The sequence below is a fragment of the Onthophagus taurus genome, chromosome 11 (assembly GCF_036711975.1).
Source record: "Onthophagus taurus isolate NC chromosome 11, IU_Otau_3.0, whole genome shotgun sequence".
NCBI lineage: Eukaryota > Metazoa > Arthropoda > Insecta > Coleoptera > Scarabaeidae > Onthophagus > Onthophagus taurus.
In genome coordinates this window covers 31,762,716-31,782,016 of record NC_091976.1, presented here as the reverse complement: position 1 = coordinate 31,782,016, position 19,301 = coordinate 31,762,716, and the positions used below count along the sequence as shown (strand labels likewise).

The 19,301-nt window shown below is 32.1% G+C and overlaps 1 protein-coding gene across 2 annotated transcripts in view; it reads left to right on the top strand.

Moving 5' to 3' along the window:
* Positions 1 to 7,715: 7,715 nt before the first annotated feature.
* The window catches only part of LOC111421299 (neuroglobin-like), a 119,832-nt gene continuing 108,246 nt past the window's right edge, over positions 7,716 to 19,301 (top strand). The window contains exon 1 of one of the 2 annotated variants that reach the window (XM_071200722.1): positions 7,716 to 7,829. The gene's annotated coding sequence lies outside the window, so the exon portion shown is untranslated. Of the gene's footprint in view, positions 7,830 to 13,223; positions 13,536 to 19,301 lie in introns of those variants that run through there. The other variant, XM_071200721.1, reaches the window with a different exon arrangement.

Below are 19,301 nucleotides of genomic sequence, written 5' to 3'. Positions count from 1 at the left end.
GACAAAACGATTTTTTTAGAAAGTGGACCCATTTGAAAGCGGAGCACCCTCGTAAAATTTGTATTTATTATCTGATTTCGACAATTTTTTTTTTGAATTGTATACCATAAAAAACTGTACCTTCGGACAAAGAGTCATGTTTTTCTCAGAAAAGCCAAGGCCTACTATTTCACTTTTTAAAACCGTTGTAGATAATTGAAAATATCATTTTTTATGAATTTATTTGATTTGATCTAGTAAACCATGACAAAAAAGTTAACAAAACACAAACAATAACACAAAAACTATTTACATTTGTTACAGATGAAATTAATTGATAAAAAATTATATTTTTCAATTATCTGAACGGTGTTAATTTGTAACTATTTTTGATGAAATTTGGTATATGTCCATTTCAAACGGCGCTTAATGCAGTGGTGTACTCAGATTTTTTCTAAAAAATTTCCTAATATGATTTCTTCATTTTTTGCACCAAAAAGTGAAATAGTAGGCCTTGGTTTAAAAAAAAAAATATGACTCTTTGACCTAAAGTACAGTTTCTTACGCTCTACAATTCAAAAAAAAAATTGTCGAAATCGGGTAATAAATACAGATTTTACGAGGGTGCTCTGCTTTCAAATGGGCCACACTGTATACAGCGTGTCTCCGAAATGCGTGTACAACGGAAGACCACAGATTCCTTGGCTCAAAATAGGTCGATTTAAGTTAAGTTATCGATATCCAAAGTTGCTTCGTTTCGCCACTAGAGGACTTCAAAGTTAGCAAAAAAAATTCTTTTATTTTTTATAACTCGAAAACGTGTAAATCAATTGAAACCATTTTCCAGAAGTGAGTTCAATTAACGTCTTTTTATGGTTTTTGATACAATTTTAGAAACACAGGAATGATGGAAATGTCATGTGTTCACCGGATATTACTCCATATTTTTTTTTCTGGCCAGGCGACAATTACATTATTATAATTTCTGAATAGCCCATTTAGTTCTAAACCGTTTTTGTCTCTTATAAAATTTTGATTACATAAGTGGTTAAGCCTGAAAAAAGGTACCTTTAAATATCTGCAAGCCTTGTTTACGTCATTGCAGTTACAAAAGTTACCTTATCGTAGTTGGCAATGATTTCAACTAATTGCAATTTATGTTTAACGTGAATACACGTCTGAAAAATGGTTTGAATTGATTTACGCGTTTTCGAGTTATAAAAAATAAAAGAATTTGTGGTCTTCCGTTGTACACGCATTTCGGAGACACCTGTATATATAAAAAAATTGTTAACTTTAAATAGTCGTACTGTGCGTAAATTTGAAAATAAGTATGCGATTTTTATATCAAATTAAAGCTTAAAGTATCCTCTCATTATCTTTTCATTTTAAAGTTGGATAAAAACAATTTTTTTATTATTATTTTACGTGATTCCTTTAATTACAAACAGCTTTATGTAAACATTACGAGGAATGCTTGTAATTCCCCTTTGACTAACGTTCGAGCTACAACTAATTACCAAGACTAAATCGTAACAGAGCTTAATCTTAAACTTCAAACAACTCCTCTGTTAAAATATTTTTTTTATTGATTGCGATTTAAGCTTATCTAACTAATTTAGGACGGTGCAGTAAGTTTACTTTTAAAGTAGGCGGATGTAACGAGCCGTAAAATTTTAATAAGCTAGTTAATAACTTGGCGCCGTTTTAACGCCCCGTGGCGTTCTAAAACAATAACTGCTGAGCCTGAATAAAGATTGGGGTCTTTCGTTTAAGGGGTCTTTTTAAGCTCTATACGCAATTCCCCGTTTCTAATATTTACGAGATGTCGTAAAATAAAACCTTAACCGAAAAAAAGGGCTGATCGATAGTCGAACGTTAAGGATTCACTTTACCGGATGCAGAAATCCACTTGTACGGCCTTGAAGTTATTTCTGAAACGGCAAAAAGGAGGTTGAAAAGGCAATGGGATTTGCATCCATCAAGGTAACACAGTGTCGTTCATATTTCATATGCACTCCGGTTTCGTACAATGCGAGCTTTCTCTCGCCTACGCATCAAAACCTTGAATAAAGCCTTTACTTATCGCATATCCCTTTCATCCACTGACAACGTATGCATATACGTATGCCCTTACATTCCCACTTACATCCTGTTTATACCCGGATCCTCTCTTCTTCTTTCAAGTGCGACAACAGCCTGCGTACCATGGTGCTGGGTGTATAGAGTTGCAGAAAGGAGAAGGAGGTGTGGTTGCTAGATCGTTGTGGCGATGCAAATCCGTGGGAAACCTCGATTTGAGGGACTCGGGCCCCCTCTTTTACTGAGGACTCGTCCAACTGTCCTACACGTCCGGAGATTACACAGCACTGCCGGATATTTGCATCGTATTATCGCTCCGGTTGCAGGAATTTCCTACCTGCGCTCACCAAGGAGTCGACGTGTGAACGATTAAGATGTAATCTTAGGAGGATAACATATACAACGAATAATATTTAGAAGGATTTTCATAAACGCTTGAAATGTTTTCAATTAACTTGGATATTCGGTTATTTCCGAATTAAATCTGTTAGCTCGAAATGGAGAGTAGCAGTATCGATCGTTAACATGTTAACGCAAAAAACCCCCTTAAGGCCCGATTTTACCACCTCTAGTTAAACTGGTCGTTAGTCTAACTATCAGATAACGTTTAACTATTAGTTAACTGCGAAACGACTTTTACCATTTCGATCTAACTTCTTCTTAAAACCAGGGGTATCCACTTGGTGTCTGGGCTTATATAGCCCTTTTACCACCAGACATGTTGTATCAGTTTATCCTCACATTAGGTAGACTGTGGGGGGATAAAGTTCCAAAGATCAGAGACAACTTAAATAACCAGAACTACCGGAAGGGGGTAATGATCCTTCCTTGCTACCGTAACCCATCAAGCCACTTTTACTTGCTTAAGCACCTATAACCCACCGTTATGCCTATAACCCACCGAACGGCGACAGATGTACATCCCCGGGTTAACCCCTCGAAAGGATGAACATTTACCGAACAGTGATCCATGCATTAAAATAAAATCAAACAAAAATTCCTATCTTGCACAAAAAATAAAAAAGCATTCTCAAAACTCTAGCGTTATTGGTTGCCAAAAGCATACTAACATTATATGGAGGAAAAATGCCCTCCCTTCTCAGCTTAACAAACATTCTACTTCTGTCCAACTCATACGTTTCACATGTCAAAATATTGTGGTTAAGATCACAAAATTCTCCACAACTGCAGTTTGGAGAATCCGCCATGCCGATCCTGTACAGATGTGCAGGAAACATGCCATGTCCCACTCTCATGCGATTAATTGTAGATATCATGTGTTTAGATTCTGAACGTAATTGCTTACACCATGCCCCTTCTCTGACATCCCTCTTAATCAACCACAATCTGCTACTATCATCCCAATTCCGCTGCCATGAATCCAATACATCCCTCTTTAGTTCGTAGACAATGTCACCAACGTCCTTGCGTATCTGATACAATGGACCAGTGTCACCCGCTGCCAGACCATTCGCCCTCTCATTGCCAACAATTCCCACATGGCCAGGAATCCAAGCCAACTCAATCTTCAGTTCTTCCACAGTACACTGCCAGCTAAGTTCTTTAACTTTGTTCACCAGATAATGTACCTTCGTCTTTCTTCCCATAGCCACCTCCAATGCACGGATCACACTCAACGAATCCGTGAATATCACCACTGGTGACACCCTGTTTGTCTTTACATAGTCCATTGCCCACCATACAGCAAACAATTCTGCCACAAATATGTTAGCATGATCCGACAGTTTTCCGGAATGGGACAACTCCAAGTCGGGCGCATATACTCCAAAATGGACTCGTTTGGTTGGATCCCCCGTCACCGAAGCATCTGTAAAAATAAACTTTGCTCCCGGCCACGACGACTGAACTTCCCGATTGAATACAGCATTATAGTTAAAGCTAACTGCAGGCAATGTTTGTCTAAGTTTAGCACAGATTGAATCGGTTCTCACTTTGATACACCTCAAAATCTACTCTGAACATGTCCAACACATTAATGCGTCGCATATCTACTATTCTTGGTAGCAGGGTTTCGTATCTCTTTATAATCAGTGCTACTCTACTACCATTTCTATGTAGTTGGCTCAAATTTTCCATTAAATTTCCTACCGAACCAGATCTACGCATAAGGTTTTTCACAACAAATTTATCCATTAACAGGCGCAACCTTAATTCGATCTAACTAATGGATAGGCTATCTAGTAGTTAACTTAAAAATCTAGGGGAATATTATAATGACTGTTGGTGACTACGTGTAAAAGAGGTATTACAGGTTTCTATCTCCTTTCTCCGTCTGAAATTGATCTGCTTTATATGGTGTAGTGTCCAATAAAGCTGTCCACGATACATATAATGAGTTATTAAAGAAAATATTAGAGTTGACAACATTAATGTTAGAAAATGAGAAGGAAGTGATAAAATTGAAAAAAGAAGTGGAGATAAAAAAATTAAGAAAAGAAAAAGACAATTAATTTATTTTTTAAATACTTATTGACGATATTTAAATAATAATAATGTACATATTTATTGTAAATAACGTTTTCTTTTATTATCTTTTATAATTATAAAGTTTATTTTTATAAGTTCCGAAAATAATTAATAACTACTAATCTTCTATTATTGACCTGAAGCTAATGATTCGCTGATTCCACAAAAGTCAGCTACATCCAATAACATGTTGCCTGTAGCAAAAAATCTTAAAGTAAGCAACAATCTATTTGAAACAGGGACTGTAGAATTTCTAAAAACAAATTAATTAATTAATTCTTCTACTGATAAAAACTAGGTGCTATACATCATCAATTTGTGCTAAAATGTCGGTTTGATGGTGGTCTATTCTGTCTTTTATTACGTGTCCACCCCGAATGGGAAATAGATAATTAATTTTCTCCAAGATTTCTTGCTCATCAATTTCAAACCTTTCGAAATCCAAGATTTTTTATTCTATCGCTGTGTAATATTGTTATAACACGACAATAACACCGTTTTAATCACTATTATTGGAGTTTTGAGCGAACGTAGGCATTTATTACGATTTTAGGTTAGATTTATGTTACGCCATCTGGTTAAAAATACCTTCAACCAAGTTTATCAATGAGGTAAATATTTAACCCAACCCCCAAACCGATAGTTACGGATAGACCGAAAATAACTATTAGTTAGCGCTATCAACAAGGTAAATATGGTGGTAATTGCGCTAACCATTAGTTAAAGTTAACAACCACTTTAACTAGAGGTGGTAAAAGTGGGCCTAAGGCCCATTACTACCAAACCAATGCTATCTGTCAGTTAAGCTATCTATAAGATACAATTTATCTCGTAGATAACAGGGTCGTGCGTACTACCACCTCCATTTATCTCATAGCTAAGAAATCCTTGAGATAACCAAGGAATTTAGGGATCTTTTGGTCTATTATGTTAAATTGATAGCTCTATGTGGTTAAAAGACCTACTATTAGGTATTTTGACGATATTCTAACCTTAAAATTAAAATTTGGAAATGGAGACTGAGAAAAGCCGATGAACCAACAAATTTCACCAAAGAAGAATGCGAACATCTTCTTGAATTTGTTATCAAACATGAAAACGTAATAGAAAACAACAAGAGTGATGCAGTTACATGGCAAGTATGTATATAAACAATAATGGCACAACTAACATGATAAACGACTGAAGATGCCAATTGTACACTCATTCCTGCAAAATCTGCTATGGATAGCTACATGTTACCTATTGCATAAAACCGAAGAGTCAGCAATAAACGGTTTGAAGGAGGTATAGTCGTGTTCACCGGAAATGCGCACTCAAGGTCAAGATCTGTTGTGAGATCTGATATGCCGCTGGGTAAACAGGCTGAGCCGAGCGCTCACGAAGCTCGTGGAGAAGGGACTTGTGGTGGTCCTGCTTAGCCAGCGGCATGTCGGATCTCACAACAGTGTTTGACCTTGAGTGCGCATTTGCCGTGAACACGACTGTACAGCATTATTACTAAAATTTTGATGAATTTTACATTAAATAATAGGAATCAACAAATTACTTACGTCATGGATAAAGGTTTTATTACATCTTCTATTTGATTCAAAAGGTGATGAAAACTTTTTTAAACTCTACTCCTTATTATCCTTTCGCTTCTTACAGAAAATAATTCCTTGATTTCTTCAAAAATTTGTTCTTCATCTCCAATGTCGAAGAAATTATCCATGATGATTTTATCTAATGTTAATTATTAATAGTTTTTTATTTAAGTTTATATTACTTTTCTTATTTTAACTGAAATAGTAAAACGCTCGAATTTTATACGTTAGTATAAATCCTATTTGAGGTTATGTATCCTCAGTTATCCCTTAGATAACAACTTTCCGGCACCCAATCCACGGGTTACAGATATTTCAAAAGTTATCCCTTCGATAGCGGTATCTATAAGATAAATACACCAATTTTTAAGTTATCCGATAGATAACGCTATCAGAGACTTTAACTATGAGTGGTAGTAGTGGGCCTAAATCAATTACTAGTAACCGGAATATCGCCTCATCGTGTTTCCCACCTTTGTGTCATTCTCCCCACTTCTTTGATGCTGTCACCAAGTTAACAAACCATGCACATCCTGATTTGTTCCGACTCAATAATGGGAAAGTTATTTTGCATTCGATATCGTTTTGACGAAAACAAATCAAGAAACTAACTTTATTATGCTTACGTTGAAGTTTTGTGTTTATTTTACACGTGTAGGTAGTTTAAATAAAGTCTTTTATTTTAGATTTATTTTGGATCGATATCTACTTACAAAGTGGGGAGGAAACTCCCTCGGGATTTTATGGTCATAATTTAATATGCAACGAGACGGTCATAAATTTCCTCCGTTTTGAATAATTAAATGAGAAAGACAACAAAATAATTCTATTTAATTTTATTTTAATTTCATTGAATCAATAGTTATTTTTCGATTAATGATTTCCCTCAATAAGCAGTTTTTCCAAATCGGTGATTTATTGAGCTACGATTCGAATCAGAATCGATAATTTAAACTTCAAGCTTTGTTTGTAATTCTCGGAAACGTAATCTGGAACATAACGATTTCTTTTATTTCCAATTCCGGCTCCTCCACCATTTATTTAAGATTAAAAATTTTCAGCGTTAACAACGTTGGAGACGTAAATAATTCTCATTCCCACATGACCTGGATTTTTTGTGTCAAGGGTAAGCTCTGAAGTGCACTTGATGTTACACGAGCGCCTGTTTAGACTCACTTGGCAACTTCATACCGCATGAGGACTTGCAAATTTGCAGCGTAAAGGACGGAGGCGAGCAGGTTGTAACCGGTTGATGTCTTTCGGTGCAATTTGCACCAATTGAAATTAAAGTTCTAAATCCATTAAGCTCGAATTGGGCTTAAGGGGAAATTACGATCCCTTTATTACCCAAGTAAGAAATGAAGAAAGTTCGAGAATTTTATTTATTAATTCATCCTATCGTCATTAAGCTAATTATTATTCCACGCGTGCGGTTTGGTTTACGACTCGCAATATTAATGACCGTCAAAACAATGCGTCATTGTTCCATGTACGTAACAGTTTCGAAAGGAAGTCTTTTCCTTTTACACAGATTAAAGAATGTTGCTGATCAATTTGATAGCTTTCGGTGCATACCAGGTTTAGTTAGTTAACGTTCGATACCCGAGGCCGTGAGTGCAATAATCTCTTGTTTAGAAACTATTAGGACCCACCGAAATTATTAACACATTCTGGAAATTTATCAATTATTAAGTGGTAAGTTGATTTATATCACAAAATTCCAGCGATTCAATTAAAATTAATTAATACATTTGAAAGCCCAAATAACTTTCCTAAAATCGCAACGTCAAAGTTGAATTAACTTTGAAGTCACTTTTCCATTAAAATGATTAGATAAGTAAAATTCATTTAACCAGCAATTCATGTATTTGCGATAGTAATAGAACCCATTTCCGAAATTACTTCCATCAAAGCCTTAATAACTCGATTTTACTTATCTAATCTTACTTTTTAAGATATCGCATCAATTAAGTTAATTACGTAGATTAAGTGTCTATAAATTGACCTGCCTCAACTTAGTTGCTGCATTTACGAAGCTTATTTAGAAGGTTTTACGCGTATTAGACCATTTTCACGTAATAAGCCTTATAATAAGATATCTGAAACGTGTAATTTAGTCTTCGTCTTCTTAGTCATTATGTGAGGGTTTTTGTTTACTATATCATATTGGAATTTTGAGAAAATTAACGAAATTGAAAAAATGATTTTTATATCAAATTATAGCTTAAAGTATCCTCTTTAAAATGATATGTAACTTAATATCTTTTCATTTCAAAATTTGATCATTGCAATTTTTTTAAAAATGTTGAAATTCTGACTACAACCTCATTCTCATAAAACAATTGTTTACTTTATTAAATCGTATTGGACTTAAATATAAAGATAAAGAAATGATTTTTATAGCCAATTATAGATTGAAGTATACTCTTTAAAATGATATATAACTCAATATTTTTTCATTTTACTATTGGATCATAGGAATTTTTTAGAAAATGTTGAAATTTTGAATACAACCCAATTTCCATAAAAAAAATGTTAACTTTAATAAATCGTATTGGACTTAAATATAAAGATAAAGAAATGATTTTTATATCAAATTAAAGCATAAAGTATCCTCTTTAAAATGATATATAACTTAATATCTTTTCATTTCAAAATTGGATCATAGCAATTTTTTTAAAAACGTTGAAATTTTGAATACAACCTTAAACTCATAAAAAAATGGTTAACTTTACTATATCGTATTGGACTTAAGTATAAAGATAAAGAAATGACTTGTATATGAAATTAAAGCTTAAAGTATCCTCTTTAAAATGATATATAACTTAATATCTTTTCATTTTAAAATTTGATCATAACAATTTTTTTAAAAACGTCGAAATTTTGATAACAACCTTATTTTCATAAAAAAATGGTTAACTTTACTAAATCGTATTGGACTTAAATATAAAGATAAAGAAATGATTTGTATATCAAATTAAAGCTTAAAGTATACTCTTTAAAATGATATATAACTTAATATCTTTTCATTTCAAAATTGGATCATAGCAATTTTTTAGAAAATATTGGAATTTTGAATACAACCTAATTTCCATAAAAAATATGTTAACTTTAATAAATCGTATTGGACTTAAATATAAAGATAAAGAAATGATTTGTATATCAAATTAAAGCTTAAAGTATACTCTTTAAAATGATATATAACTTAATATCTTTTCATTTCAAAATTGGATCATAGCAACTTTTTTTAAAATGTTGAAATTTTGATTACAACCTCATTCTCATAAAAAAATTGTTTACTTTATTAAATCGTATTGGACTTAAATATAAAGATAAAGAAATGGTTTTTATAGCAAATTAAAGCTTAAAGTATCCTCTTTAAAATGATATATAACTTAATATCTTTTCATTTCAAAATTGGATCATAGCAATTTTTTAAAAGATGTTGAAATTTTGATTACAATCTTATTCTCATAAAAAAATGGTTAACTTTACTAAATCGTATTGGACTTAAATATAAAGATAAAGAAATGAGTTGTATATCAAATTAAAGCTTAAAGTATACTCTTTAAATTGATATATAACTTAATATCTTTTCATTTCAAAATTGGATCATAGCAATTTTTTTCAAAAATGTTGAAATTTTGATTACAACCTCATTCTCATAAAAAAATTGTTTACTTTATTAAATCGTATTGGACTTAAATATAAAGATAAAGAAATGATTTGTATATCAAATTAAAGCTTAAAGTATACTCCTTACAATGATATATAACTCAATATTTTTTCATTTTATTATTGGAACTTAGGAATTTTTTAGAAAATGTTGAAATTTTGAATACAACCCAATTTCCATAAAAAAAATGTTAACTTTAATAAATCGTATTGGACTTAAATATAAAGATAAAGAAATGATTTGTATATCAAATTAAAGCTTAAAGTATACTTTTTAAAATGATATATAACTTAATATCTTTTCATTTCAAAATTGGATCATAGCAATTTTTTAAAAGATGTTGAAATTATGATTACAATCTTATTCTCATAAAAAAATGGTTGATTTTACTAAATCGTATTGGACTTAAATATAAAGATAAAGAAATGATTTGTATATCAAATTAAAGCTTAAAGTATACTCTTTAAAATGATGTATAACTTAATATCTTTTCATTTCAAAATTAGATCATAGCAATTTTTTTAAAAATGTTGAAATTTTGATTACAACCTCATTCTCATGAAAAATTGTTTACTTTATTAAATCGTATTGGACTTAAATATAAAGATAAAGAAATGATTTGTATATCAAATTAAAGCTTAAAATATACTCTTTAGAATGATATATAACTCAATACTTTTTCATTTTACTGTTGGATCATAGGAATTTTTTAGAAAATGTTGATATTTTGAATACAACCTAATTTCCATAAAAAAAAATGTTAACTTTAATAAATCGTATTGGACTTAAATATAAGGATAAAGAAATGATTTTTATATCAAATTAAAGCTTAAAGTATCCTCTTTAAAATGATATATAGCTTAATATCTTTTCATTTCAATATTGGATCATAGCAATTTTTTAAAAGATGTTGAAATTTTGATTACAACCTTATTTTCATAAAAAAATTATTAACTTTACTAAATCGTATTGGACTTAAATATACAGATAAAGAAATGATTTGTATATCAAATTAAAGCTTAAAGTATACTCTTTAAAATGATATATAACTCAATATCTTTTTATTTTATTGTTGGATCATAGGAATTTTTTAGAAAATGTTGAAATTTTGAACACAACCTAATTTCCATAAACAAAAATGTTAACTTTAATAAATCGTATTGGACTTAAATATAAAGATAAAGAAGTGGTTTTTATAACAAATTAAAGCTTACAGTATCCTCTTTAAAATGATATATAACTTAATATCTTTTCATTTCAAAGTTGGACCAAAACCATTTCTTTAGTAAACGTTGAAATTTTAATTACAACTTGATTTATATAAAAAGATTATTAACTTTAAACAAACGTACTGACCTTATAACTAACAATGAGAAAATGATTTTTATATCAAAGGAAAGCTTCAAGTATACTCTTTAAAATGATATATAACTCATTATCCTTTCATTTTATATTCAGACTAAAATCATTTTTTTTAGAAAATGTTGAAACTTTGAATACAACCTCATTTTCATAAAAAGATTGTTAACTTTAAAAAATCGTACTCGACTTAAAACTGAAGATGAGAAAATGATTTTTATATCAAATTAAAGCTTAGAGTATACTCTTTAAAATGATATATAACTCATTACCTTTTCATTTTATATTAAGGAAAAATCATTTTTTTTTTAGAAAATGTTGAAATTTTGATTACAACCTCATTTTCATAAAAAGATTGTTAACTTTAATAAATCGTATTGGACTTAAATATAAAGATAAAGAAATGGTTTTTGTAACAAATTATAGATTAAAGTATACTCTTTAAAATGATATATAACTCAATATTTTTTCATTTTACTGTTGGATCATAGGAATTTTTTAGAAAATGTTGAAATTTTGAATAAAACCTAATTTCCATAAAAAAAAAGTTAACGTTAATAAATCGTATTGAACTTAAATATAAAGATAAAGAAATGATTTTTATATCAAATTAAAGCATAAAGTATCCTCTTTAAAATGATATGTAACTTAATATCTTTTCATTTCAAAATTGGATCATAGCAATTTTTTTAAAAACGTTGAAATTTTGATTACAACCTTATTTTCATAAAAAAATGGTTAACTTTACAAAATCGTATCGGACTTAAATATAAAGATAAAGAAATGATTTGTATATCAAATTAAAGCTTAAAGTATACTCTTTAAAATGATATATAACTCAATATTTTTTCATTTTACTATTGGATCATAGGAATTTTTTGGAAAATGTTGAAATTTTGAATACAACCTAATTTCCATAAAAAAAAATGTTAACTTTAATAAATCGTATTGGACTTAAATATAAAGATAAAGAAATGGTTTTTATAACAAATTATAGTTTAAAGTACCCCCTTTAAAGCTATATACAATATTTTTTTGTTATATATTGATTTTGCAAATTGTATTAGGTAATCGTGAAGGATTGAAGTTACGAGCGATTTAATACAAATCTACGGATAATGTCATGTAATAATTCAGTGTTAATGACACGTTGTTGGGCTATGTTCACATTTGGAATTGATCACTGAAAATTGGTAATCCATTTCGTAATAACCAGTATGGTGCATGTCATTGTTTAATAATCATTTATCTTATATTCGCAATTATTATTTGTATTATACTCGAAATTATTTCAATTCAAATTCAAAAAATTTATTAAATGAAACGATTTTTTCTTCTTCTGTATAGTCAAGTCCAACTAGATAGATTATTAAAGACTTATGTACCTACTAGTGCTATTTTAGTGCTATGTTGTTAAGAAATATAGTACTTAAATCTAGGTTGGAGATGACATCTACCATATCCAAGCTGTCAATATTTGTAAATACTAACAGTTTGATTGAGCTTGTAGAGTCTCCTGAAAGAAGGATTAATTTCCTCTTTGCTAAATAAAGTTATTTTATCGTATAAGCTCCCTAAAGTAAAATAAACCCTTCATCACTAAACCACCAAGTATTTCATGGGATTACAACAAATTTCCTGAAAATTCACCTCCCGCCGTTTCGTTCTTCTCACAATGTGCTACACGAAAAACAAAACTCAGCATGAAAGCTTACCACCTAAACTTTAGTCGCTTCTAAACAGAGTTCGTGCAATAGCTTACCGCAACTTTTCATGCTCTCTTGAAATATGGATTTATATTTCCATCCACATTTTCCATACACATTTCTAGGAACTAAAGCTTAAGAGATCAATATGTTAAAAAGTAGATCGTTTCAAGCATCTAAAGAGTATTCGGACATCCTTCATCCAGCAACTATATGAAAAAAGTTCAGGAAAACGATTGATACCTGAAGAAAGGAAGGACGTTCTATGGAAAAGCGGGCGTCGAAAATGGACGCATGCGTCGCGACGCCTCTGTACGCCGTTGACAGAGCTCAGTTCAATTCTAGCTTCCGTGCAAACGTACTCCTTTCGATTTGAAAGGTGAAATAGATAAATCACTAGATATCTCTATCGAGTGTATATAAATAAGCGGGATTTTAATGATTTTTTGTTATATAAAAAAATATTTTTTATAATAACGATTAAATTAACAAAACACAAAAAATCAACAACTGACGAATGGGTTTTATTTTCGCGATTAGCCAACTGCAATTAGTGAATTCATTAAAACGTCGTTGGTGATTTAAGTAAACAGTTACTTCACGGTGTATACGGTGTAATTAAGTGTGTGTTGTTTTAAATAGTCACCAGAAAAGGAAAAAGTATGTATATTAATATTATATATAAATTTTTTTGATTCTAATAAATCCTAATTTAAATATTAATTATGTTAACACAACCTGTGGATATTTCCGAGTAAGTCTAAACTTGTAACAATAATCGATGTCAACTTGAAATTGCACCATTAAAATTTGATGGGGTAGATTGTCCGAATGTGATGAATTTTTCATCAAAAAACATTGCTCAATTTTAAGCAAAATTTGCATTTCACTTTTCATGCAAATCATTCATCGAGAATTTTTCAAAAATCAATTTATCCATTTAAAATATCACATTTTAAAGAAAAACTTTTAACGATCCAAACTAAAATTTAAATTTCTAGAATTCACTGCATTTATTAAAACTTTACCTCGTTATAATGAGTTATAATGGAACGTTGTTATCGGAATTGGTTTTGTGTCGCTTTCCCTACAAAGTAAATATTTATTTTTTGCCCTAACAGTGTCCATTATAAAGGTATCTCAAGTCCGCCGTCTTAGATATCTTTTATAAATAATGGGATGGCCATCCAACAAAGGTTTTTGGTCCTTTGTTTTCCAAGGAGGCCAAATCAAACAAAGGGAAAAGTAAAAGAAGTAGGGCGGAAATTGAGTTGTACTGTCCCAAAAGTAACCTCAATCGAAGATATTAAATGAAATAAAAATAAAAAGCTTTTATTGATTACTGAGATATTAGATATTTTACTGATGAAGAAGAGAGAATATAAAAAGATAAATGCCTTGTCGAAGGCGTTAAACCTCTTAATGTCACAACCGTTTATTTTACCACATCAAAGAACAATCTTATTTTATTACTTCCAGATTCAGGCTTTGATGAACAAAGGAACAAATAAACAACAGGTTCTGATGTGCATTATGTGTTATTGCTATTATTATGAGTGATATAACACTTGTGATAGCAGTTAAAATATAACGCGAGGTTTAATTACTTTCACATCATCGATATTGAGTGTTAATTATGTATATCGCTTTATCAGGGTGAATTATCCACTTTACTTTGGTTTATTCTATTTTACATTTAATATCAGGTATTTTATTCAATAAAAATATTTTTTGTTACAAGTATACTTAGAAAAGTATTTTTAAAATCAGTTTACGGAAGTTGGTATTTTAAACACTTTTACAATCGTAAACTATTAAGTATAAACACTTTCTGTTTATAATTGGATTTTCAATGAGGTATATTTTAGTTTTCTTTTTTTATACATTATATTTACAATATATATTTATACAAAAGACGTTTTTATTCGTCTTGTTAAATTCTTGTGCATCCTTTGTATCTCTTACAGTTTCTAAATATTTATTTCACGTTAAATGTTTTGTTAGGAGGTAAAAATTGAAATAAATTGTTTTTCACTAATTTTTTAAGATATACTCTATTTTTTAATTTGGAGGAGTGTTTTCAAATTGAAGCGCCTAAAAGAAGGGGTCCTATTGGTCAGTTTTAAGCAAAAATTACACTAGGAAAATTCGAGATGTTGTTGGCCGTTTAGAAACATTCAGATTTAGCCACACATCTCTCAGTATGGCTAAACCCGAATGATTCTAGTTCTAGGTATTGAGTTAGTTCTTGTGATAGTGCAATAAAAATATGCACATAGTGATATCTTATGCTAATTAGCGCTACCTACCACTGCCACTAGAACTAACACTAGACCGAGAACTAGAATCATTCGGGTTTAGCCGCACGTCTCTCAAGACGGCTAAACCCGAATGATTCTAGTTCTAGGTCTTGTGTTAGTACTAGTGATAGTGCTAGTATAAAACTAAAACTAACACAAGACCAAGAACTAGAATCATTCGGGTTTAGCCGCACGTCTTTTAAGACGGCTAAACCCGAATGATTCTAGTTCTACGTCTTGTGTTAGTTCTAATGATAGTGTAAAACTAGAACTAACACTAGAACGAGAACTAGAATCATTCGGGTTTAGCCGCACGTCTTTCAAGACGGCTAAACCAGAATGATTCTAGTTCTAGATCTTGTGTTAGTACTAGTGATAGTGTAAAACTAGAACTAACACTAGACCTAGAACTACAAACATTCGGATTTAGCCGTACGTCTCTCAAGACGGCTAAACCCGAATGATTCTAGTTCTAGGTCTTGTGTTAGTACTACTGATAATGCTAGTGTAAAACTAGAACTATCACTAGAACGAGAACTAGAATTATTCGGGTTTAGCCGCACGTCTCTCAAGACGGCTAAACCCGAATGATTCTAGTTCTAGGTCTTGTGTTAGTACTAGTGATAGTGCTAGTGTAAAACTAGAACTAACACTAGAACGAGAACTGGAATCATTCGCGTTTAGCCGCACGTCTCTCAAGACTGCTAATCCCGAATGATTCTAGTTCTAGGTCTTCTAGTGATAGTGCTAGTGTAAAACTAGAACTAACACTAGACCTAGAACTAGAAACATTCGGATTTAGCCGTACGTCTCTCAAGACGGCTAAACCCGAATGTTTCTAGTTCTAGATCTTGTGTTAGTACTAGTGATAGTGCTAGTGTAAAACTAGAACTAACACAAGACCGAGAACTAGAATCATTCGGGATTAGCCGCACGTCTTTCAAGACGGCTAAACCCGAATGATTCTAGTTCTAGGTCTTGTGTTAGTTCTTGTGATAATGCTAGTGTAGAACTAGAACTAACACAAGACCTACAACTAGAATCATTCGGGTTTAGCCGCACGTCTCTCAAGACGGCTAAACCCGAATGATTCTAGTTCTAGGTCTTGTCTTAGTACTAGTGATAGTGCTAGTGTAAAACTAGAACTATCACTAGAACGAGAACTAGAATTATTCGGGTTTAACCGCACGTCTCTCAAGACGGCTAAACCCGAATGATTCTAGTTCTAGGTCTTGTGTTAGTTCTAGTGATAGTGCTAGTGTAAAACTAGAACTAACACTAGACCTAGAACTAGAAACATTCGGATTTAGCCGTACGTCTCTCAAGACGACTAAACCCGAATGTTTCTAGTTCTAGATCTTATGTTAGTACTAGTGATAGTGCTAGTGTAAAACTAGAACTAACACAAGACCGAGAACTAGAATCATTCGGGATTAGCCGCACGTCTTTTAAGACGGCTAAACCCGAATGATTCTAGTTCTAGGTCTTGTGTTAGTTCTTGTGATAATGCTAGTGTAGAACTAGAACTAACACAAGACCTACAACTAGAATCATTCGGGTTTAGCCGCACGTCTCTCAAGACGGCTAAACCCGAATGATTCTAGTTCTAGGTCTTGTCTTAGTACTAGTGATAGTGCTAGTGTAAAACTAGAACTAACACTAGAACGAGAACTAGAATCATTCGGGTTTAGCCGCACGTCTTTCAAGACGGTTAAACCCGAATGATTCTAGTTCTAGGTCTTGTCTTAGTACTAGTGATAGTGCTAGTGTAAAACTAGAACTAACACTAGAACGAGAACTAGAATCATTCAGGTTTAGCCGCACGTCTTTTGAGATAGCTAAACCCGAATGATTCTAGTTCTAGATCTTGTGTTACTACTAGTGATAGTGCTAGTATAAAACTAAAACTAACACAAGACCAAGAACTAGAATCATTCGGGTTTAGCCGCACGTCTTTTAAGACGGCTAAACCCGAATGATTCTAGTTCTAGATCTTGTGTTACTACTAGTGATAGTGCTAGTGTAAAACTAGAACTAACACTAGACCTAGAACTAGAAACATTCGGATTTAGCCTCACGTCTCTCAAGACGGCTAAACCCGAATGATTCTAGTTCTAGGTCTTGTCTTAGTACTAGTGATAGTGCTAGTGTAAAACTAGAACTAACACTAGAACGAGAACTAGAATCATTCGGGTTTAGCCGCACGTCTTTCAAGACGGCTAAACTCGAATGATTCTAGTTCTAGGTCTTGTCTTAGTACTAGTGATAGTGCTAGTGTAAAACTAGAACTAACACTAGAACGAGAACTAGAATCATTCAGGTTTAGCCGCACGTCTTTTAAGATAGCTAAACCCGAATGATTCTAGTTCTAGATCTTGTGTTACTACTAGTGATAGTGCTAGTATAAAACTAAAACTAACACAAGACCAAGAACTAGAATCATTCGGGTTTAGCCGCACGTCTTTAAGACGGCTAAACCCGAATGATTCTAGTTCTAGATCTTGTGTTACTACTAGTGATAGTGCTAGTGTAAAACTAGAACTAACACTAGACCTAGAACTAGAAACATTCGGATTTAGCCTCACGTCTCTCAAGACGGCTAAACCCGAATGATTCTAGTTCTAGGTCTTGTCTTAGTACTAGTGATAGTGCTAGTGTAAAACTAGAACTAACACTAGAACGAGAACTGGAATCATTCGCGTTTAGCCGCACGTCTCTCAAGACTGCTAATCCCGAATGATTCTAGTTCTAGGTCTTCTAGTGATAGTGCTAGTGTAAAACTAGAACTAACACTAGAACGAGAACTGGAATCATTCGCGTTTAGCCGCACGTCTCTCAAGACTGCTAATCCCGAATGATTCTAGTTCTAGGTCTTCTAGTGATAGTGCTAGTGTAAAACTAGAACTAACACTAGAACGAGAACTAGAATCATTCGGGTTTAGCCGCACGTCTCTCAAGACGGCTAATCCCGAATGATTCTAGTTCTAGGTCTTGTGTTAGTTCTAGTCACGAAGTAGTATAAGGAGATAAAACGGCAATAGGCGACTGTATTCCAGAATAGGGCGAATCTAATTCAGAGATTTACCTGGTGGCTCTGACGACAGCGCCCCGGTGGCAAAACTGTAAACTAACAACAATTAATCTGTTTAGGTTAGGTCGGTTATTTTTTCTTTTGCGGGCCATTAATCATTATTACACATCATTTTTACAACTCAATATTAGATAATAATTAATTATAATAATATTAATCAATATTATTATAATTTTTATTACTCCTATAATATAGAATTGGTCCAGCTAAAGTCAGCTCATCTTTCAGAACTAAAAATCTGTCAACTATAACCTAAAAAGTATATTTAATTTTAGTTTGCAGTTTTAACACAAGGGGCGTTGTCGTCAGAGCCACAAGGTATAACTCTGAATTAAGTTCGCCCTATTTTGGAGCAGATCCCCCACCACTTTTGTACGCTCGTTTTATCTCCTTATACTACTTCATGGTTCTAGTAATACCTCTAGTGTAAAACTAGAACTAACACTACACCTAGAACTAGAAACATACGGATGTAGCCACACTGATTGTAGTTCTAGCTCTTGTGTTAGTTCTTATGATACACTAAAATTCTTGTTAAAAAGTAGCTTTGAAAAATTACTCTGTGTAAACGTGACTTTTCATTTTACACCTCTGAATTAAAAATTAGTGTATAACTAATTTAAATTAACACTAAAATCAATTCAAACTGACTAACTGCAGCATTGTTAATTAGTTTTAGGTGGATGTGAGGTTAATTGCAACGCCTTAGTTCCTAGAAACCTCGGCTTAATCAATTGAAGTCATAGATTCTCTCACAAAGTTTAGCCGAGAGCGCTTGTGGTAGAGGTGCTCGTGTTTTTGACGACTTTAATATGATTTTAATTATAAAGTTCGTCCGTAAGCAATCCTGGGTTAAACATTTTTGCAACTTCTTTTTTATTTTGTTATTTCATTTGAATGATGACAGAAGACATTAAATTGAAGTTAATCAAAATTTTATGTGACAAAGTATGACTTTAGTATTCAAAAAAAATAAATCAAACAAAAACTCGTTCTTGATATGGTTAATACTTAAATGGATTATGTATTTGTGTA